The sequence below is a fragment of the Diadema setosum genome, chromosome 4 (assembly GCF_964275005.1).
Source record: "Diadema setosum chromosome 4, eeDiaSeto1, whole genome shotgun sequence".
NCBI lineage: Eukaryota > Metazoa > Echinodermata > Echinoidea > Diadematoida > Diadematidae > Diadema > Diadema setosum.
In genome coordinates, this window is record NC_092688.1 from 43,965,033 (window position 1) to 43,971,032 (window position 6,000).

The following is a 6,000-nucleotide window of genomic DNA, read 5'->3' on the forward strand; positions in this document are numbered from 1 at the left end:
AAACTCAATATCCCTCCCCTTGTTGAAAGAAAAAGTGTATAGTGTATCAGATTGAAGAGTCAAGAAGTCTAGCGGAAGAGTGAGTTAGAAATTAGGACAGTCAGAGATCAAGACAGAAGAAATCAGGAAGGTTCACATAATAATGATAAAACACAGCATGATTACAGTTCTCACGTTCGTAACCAGGGCAGTATGCAGATGCGTAATAGACACTTGATGAGACTAGAATTTGCAAATATTCGTCGTTATTTCTTTTGAGAACAGGAGAAGAGAAAGGAGGACGTTGGAGCGAATTGGATAGTAGTCAGAGAATATGAAATGAAACGCAGATCAGAGAACATGATAAAATGACACTTTTCAGAGCTATATATATATATATTTTCTTTTAGCACTTCTCTATAAACCGCAGAACTTCGAACAATCTCAGAACTTCGTAGTTTAAGCACGGAGTAGAGCTTCATACTATACATATTATACATATAAACACTCTTCCTTTTCTTTTCCCTTTTTTCAGAGAAAAAGGTTTCAATCCGAACAGGCAGATAAGCTATAGGAAACACTAAAGTGAGAAGTGACAAGTGGGAGCACTGTAGAAGAGATAAGGGATAGTATGAAACAAGAAGAAACAAAGTAGCTATACATGTATATACAAGGCATGTCCACATACAATGCATGTACACATACAAGACATGGCATAATGAACATGAGTTTCACGTTAACTTTTGCTTCATTGTTGTTTAGTTTGTTCAGTTGTTTTTTTCGCTGCTTCTTTTTACAGTCCAGCAAGTCATTATATTTCACTGTCCTTATTACAGTTCACAGTTCGACACATCTCGAATGTCCGCATTTCGATTACGCAATTATCAGCACAAATTTACATCCACAGATGTTTACATTGCTGGTCCTTCGCGGTATTACGTTAGTCTGTTTGGTTTTCGTCGCATTCGGTTGGAGCGGCGAGGGCTTGGGGGTGCGACATCGGCGTTATCGTCGTATTTGTTTCTCCCATGCGACCTGTGTCGTTTGCTTTCGACGACAGTCCATGGTTGCGGTTGTGGGTCGAACTCTGTCATGAACTTGTCCGGACAAGGTCGAGTGATGACCGTGTCACCACGCCTTATTGAGCTCTCGCGTCTTCTCGCGCTTCGATCTGCTCTCCGTTTCATTTGTTATTTGTATGTCGCGTCATGTCGAAGAGCTTCGCAGTACGCGGTGGTTTTCGAAGGCATTGTCGCCGATGACACCTTGGTTCATAGTTTGCGACCGAGGAGAAGTTTGGCCGGGGTCGCATTCGTCGCAGGATGGATTGTACTCCAACAGGTGAGCAATATGTTCGGGAGAGAGTGGTGCCAATCGCGGCCGCCGTTGTTTGCGGCTCTGATTTCTGCCATCATCGGAGCGTTGACCCGTTCAATCTCTGCGTTCGCTTGTGTCGCTTGTCGGTGAGCGATGTCATGATTACGGGTGTAGGCCTCGAATTCAGCACACGCGAATAGAGGGCTGTTGCAGGTTACTATGGAGACAGGAGATCCTTGAGTAGCAAAGATGTGGTCAAGCTTTGAAGCTACACTGGTCACTGTTGTGGATTTCATGACTGCTATTTCTGGCCAACGACTCACATGGTCAACGACCACTAGGAGAGTTTCTCCGTTTGGTAAGGGGCCACATATGTCAACGTGCACGGTATGCCATGGGCGTTTGGGCATAGCTGTCGGTTTGCACTTTCTCTGTTTCTCACTCACCTCCAATTTTTGTCTCTGTGAGTTCGAAGTCGCTTTTCTCACGGGGTCGTTGTTTGCGTGAAATGCCAGCAATCCCAGATCAATCGCAGTGTTTTTGCCGAGGGAGCATCCTCCATTATCGTCGACGACAATGATATGAGGACAAGTTTGCTTTTTGGTCGCTGGCGAAGTGATTGTACGCCAAAATTCACCCTTCAACGGGAGTGGCTTGGCACACCCATAGTCAAGTAGGCGTACATGACTAGGTGCAAGCAGAATTCTGGGGCGATGTCGTTGGAGTTCTTTCCAAGTCACTCGAGAGAGAGACTCAGGCAGACACGTCTCTTGTTCCATTCCGGTCTGAGATGCCAATCTGTTTATTCTCTGCCAGCATGGCTGGTTATATAACATGTCGAGTATATCGTATTTACAGTCATGGGATGAAGAGGGTGGGTGGCAGAGGAAATGAGATGAACAGGTGGTGGTGTTTATATGTGAGGTAATGAAACATGGGGGTGGCTGGAGAAAGGAGTGTCAGGTTGACCGTGAGAAAGACAGGATAGAGTGACCAAAGCAGTGATGGTGAAATGAGAACTTGTGATGGTACAGTTCAGCTTCTTTGGCATAATACATCTATATACATGTGCAAACACAATACTCCCCTTTTTGTGTCTCCTGAAAAATTTGGTAGCTGTGCACTGTTTTGGAGGATTACGGGGGCAGTGCTTGGACTAGGGGACGGGACATTTTGGGGGATTGTTTGGGATGTTGCTTTTAAGAATAGGGCTGAATGGGGTACCTCACATATTTCTACTTTCCTTCCTTTAAGTTCTTTGCCGTTTTGGGCGAGTGCTTCGGCTGCATCCTCTGCAGTTTTAAAGCTGCAGTATGCAGACCCAGTCATCTCGCCTGTCAGAGAGTCTTTCCCAAAGGAAATCTCCACTACTTCCAAATAAAAGAAATCATTCCGATCTTTATCACTACATTTCTCTAGGAGATTCTTAAAATACACAGTACAGTCGCCCCACATGTTTGCCATATTGCTCATTGCCACAATGAATAAGGACTAAATCAAAATATCTGGCTAAAAACAACAACAACAATAAGATACAAGAACTTAGCCTGCGTATATCAGTTGAGAGGTGCACTCATTTAATGTATATTAGTTACACTTAACACAAAAATATGAGAGCATCGTGCTGATAACGCGAAGGTTGTGAGTTCAGTCAAACCCCCCAAACCCCAAATTGTCTCAAGGGGCGACCGATAATGTTCAGAGGCGGATAAATATTGGTCTGGTTTGTTAGCTTTTCTCTGTACTGGTCGGGGGTTAGGTAATCACATAGACACCAATCATCATCAGATTTTCGTAAGTTAGAAAAGGACCCAATATTCACGACAGTGAATTTAGAATGCAGGAGAAGGATAAAATTTACATGGATAATGTCAATGCTTTTAACAGCATATTTATTCAACGACTTGCCTTCCCGTAGGTCTGAAACAGAAACTAGATTACGAGCAAATTTTCTTTCCTCTGAACACAATTGAACATTTCACTCCTCACATAACTCTTCGTAATCTACAGGAGACCGTAATACATCTTTAACACTTCTATGGGAAGGGGAAGGGTTTTTGTTAGTAGGGAGAAATGATGTTACTGGGTGTGTCCACTTATCTTGACGTCGGCATGGTCGAAGGAGTCCTCGTCTGCATGTTGATCTCGATCGAGGGGCAGGGGCATCTGTTTAGCCGTCTGCTTTCCACCTTGGGCTTGGTGTGAACTACTTCATCACCATTGCTGTCTTCTTTGTCTGTGTCGGATGGGGTGTCCGACCTATCTGAGTTCTGTCACCGACTGACTGTGAATTTTGAAGTTTGTTGCACTCGAAATTGGCATAGACCAAAGTTCTGTCTTATAGTGATGCAGTTTCTCCTCAGGTGCTGCTGCTCATCGATTCAATCATGGCAGTCAGATTTTCATCTCATTTACAGCGTTTGTTGATGGTGCATTCGGCGTCGATAGAGTTTAGTTGATTACTACGTCGTTGACATTTACTAAGGCACGTTGGCAGCTGGATTATTTATGGACAAATGTGTGCATTCCACATGCTTTCACATCTGTGACTGTGAACTTAACTCACCCAGCAAAACAAGTACAGTGAGCGCTTTGTACTGCTGCGCTCTCTTTCTCGACAGCAACCCACACGCTATGGGGGATATCACGAACATGCTGTGAAGGTGTGTGCTTCGCTCTTAGGAAACAGTATATGCTGTCAGGGGCAGGGACATGGTACTCAATTTCTTTCATCCATCCAGATGCAAAATAGCTATTTTCTGATCTTTGTAGTCTGAAATTAGTCTTTTCCATAGCAGGATATCATCGATGTTCTGAAGAAAATTTATGCCTATCTCGAAAGTCATTGTGGGTGGCCACTTGGTTATCGAGTCTGATTCAGACTCCCAGCCTTGTAATTCCTGAGGATCAGGTAGCTTTCCAAAAGGCGTCTTGAGAAGGTCTCCATAATGCTGTCTCTTCTGCAGGTCTGCAGCAGCTGCTAAGGTACCTGGCGCCGAAAGCTCCGGCATCGTTTTGGCAGGGAACACTAAAGCCACGAGTTCCTCCTTATGGCCGCTCACTTTCAAGTTCCCCTGACAAAGGAAAACATTCAGCACATCAACCGTCCAGAGCTTAATATCGTCAATAGACAGTTCTGTGTCTTCTGTCTCCATCCTCGAATACTATTTCGTGAAAACCAACTGAAGATTTGGTTAAAAACAATGATAAAAAAAAAATGGTGAAATGTAGGTCGCTCGCTCGTTCGTGATGATCAAAACAATACGGTACGCAATATGGACACTGTATAATACCTATATCGCATCGCGTTTTCCGCTCATGCACGGAGCTTGCTGGCGTTCGGCTTTCTCGCGACTTTTGGGGAAAATGACCCCATGACCTGTGACGTCACAGAGCCCATTGTGTAATTACAAAAAGGCTTATTGTAAAAAAGATATTAGACCAAGGGCAGGAAACAACATGCCAGTGTCTGCATTTCTGACCAACGGTCTCTAATTTCTTTAACTACTTCTTTAAGACTCTGAAATCAGTGCACAAGACTCGATGGTTTCCAGGCTATCTTTTCCCAGATAAGAGGTAACCAAAATACCTACGCTAGTGACTTTTCATGCTGAACTGGGGTCATTGTTTGAAGGTGTGTTCACATTGTCACCATATCTCTCAATTTACCTCTGGAACTCCTGTGTGACCAACTCCCCTGAACAATACTAAAAAACGGGGGGGGGGGGGGGTGGGGAGGACTTCCTGGTTCAAAGGATCATCATGCTCATGAAAGTCAGGGTGTGGGATGCATCGTCACACTGTCTTATCAGTTATCTGGAGTGGGGCTTTGGGTGATGAAGATTATGGACCTGGTATGGGGGAGCTATCAATGCCAAGCTCGTAAACTGCCATCCATCACCCTTTTCTGGGGAAAGGGGAATTGACCACAGAAAAAAAAAAAGAGGAAATCCAACAAAAAATAGGATCTGCCAGGAAGCAAAATAAAGGACTTCATAAACTCAAAGGAGGGGCTATATGGGGGTGAGTACTTTTGCGTCACAGGTCAACTAGGAAAAACATAACTCAGCTGTTGTTTATTTTATGTGCTAGTAGCCACTTGGGCTACATGTGTTTAGACAATATTTTGAGTCAGGACACTGCTCTATCATTGCAGTAGTCATCTTATTGTGAGTGCTCTTCAGAGCCTCATATGTGTTCAGACAGTATTATTAGTCAGGACACTGCTCTCTCATTTCAGTAGCCATCTTACAGTGAGTGCTCTTCAAAGCCTCATATGTGTTTTAGTGAAATACAAAATTTGTGTTGTAATGTGATAAGCTTTTTACATTTGTGTAAAATGATTCACGTTTGTCTTTTTGAGCAATTCTGGGAAGTTGCTCAAGATTGACAAAAAAAAAATGCAAGAAAAAATAGTATGTGTTACAAGAAATTCTGAAATTGTACATTAGAGCAAATTAAGATAGATTTATTGGAATACATGTGCATAAGTTTACATGTTGTCTGAAATTTGATCTACTAATTCATAAGTCCTAAAGAGTCCCAATTCAACCAACAATTTGCCATGTAACGAATTCATTCTGACCTATTGGCTGCAACAATGATAATGATGCTAAATCACAAATCAAATGCTTTAAAGATAATAAAAAGTTTTGGTACCCCAAAAGCTTCCCTGAATTTCCTTGTCTTGGTTTGTGTTTCAGG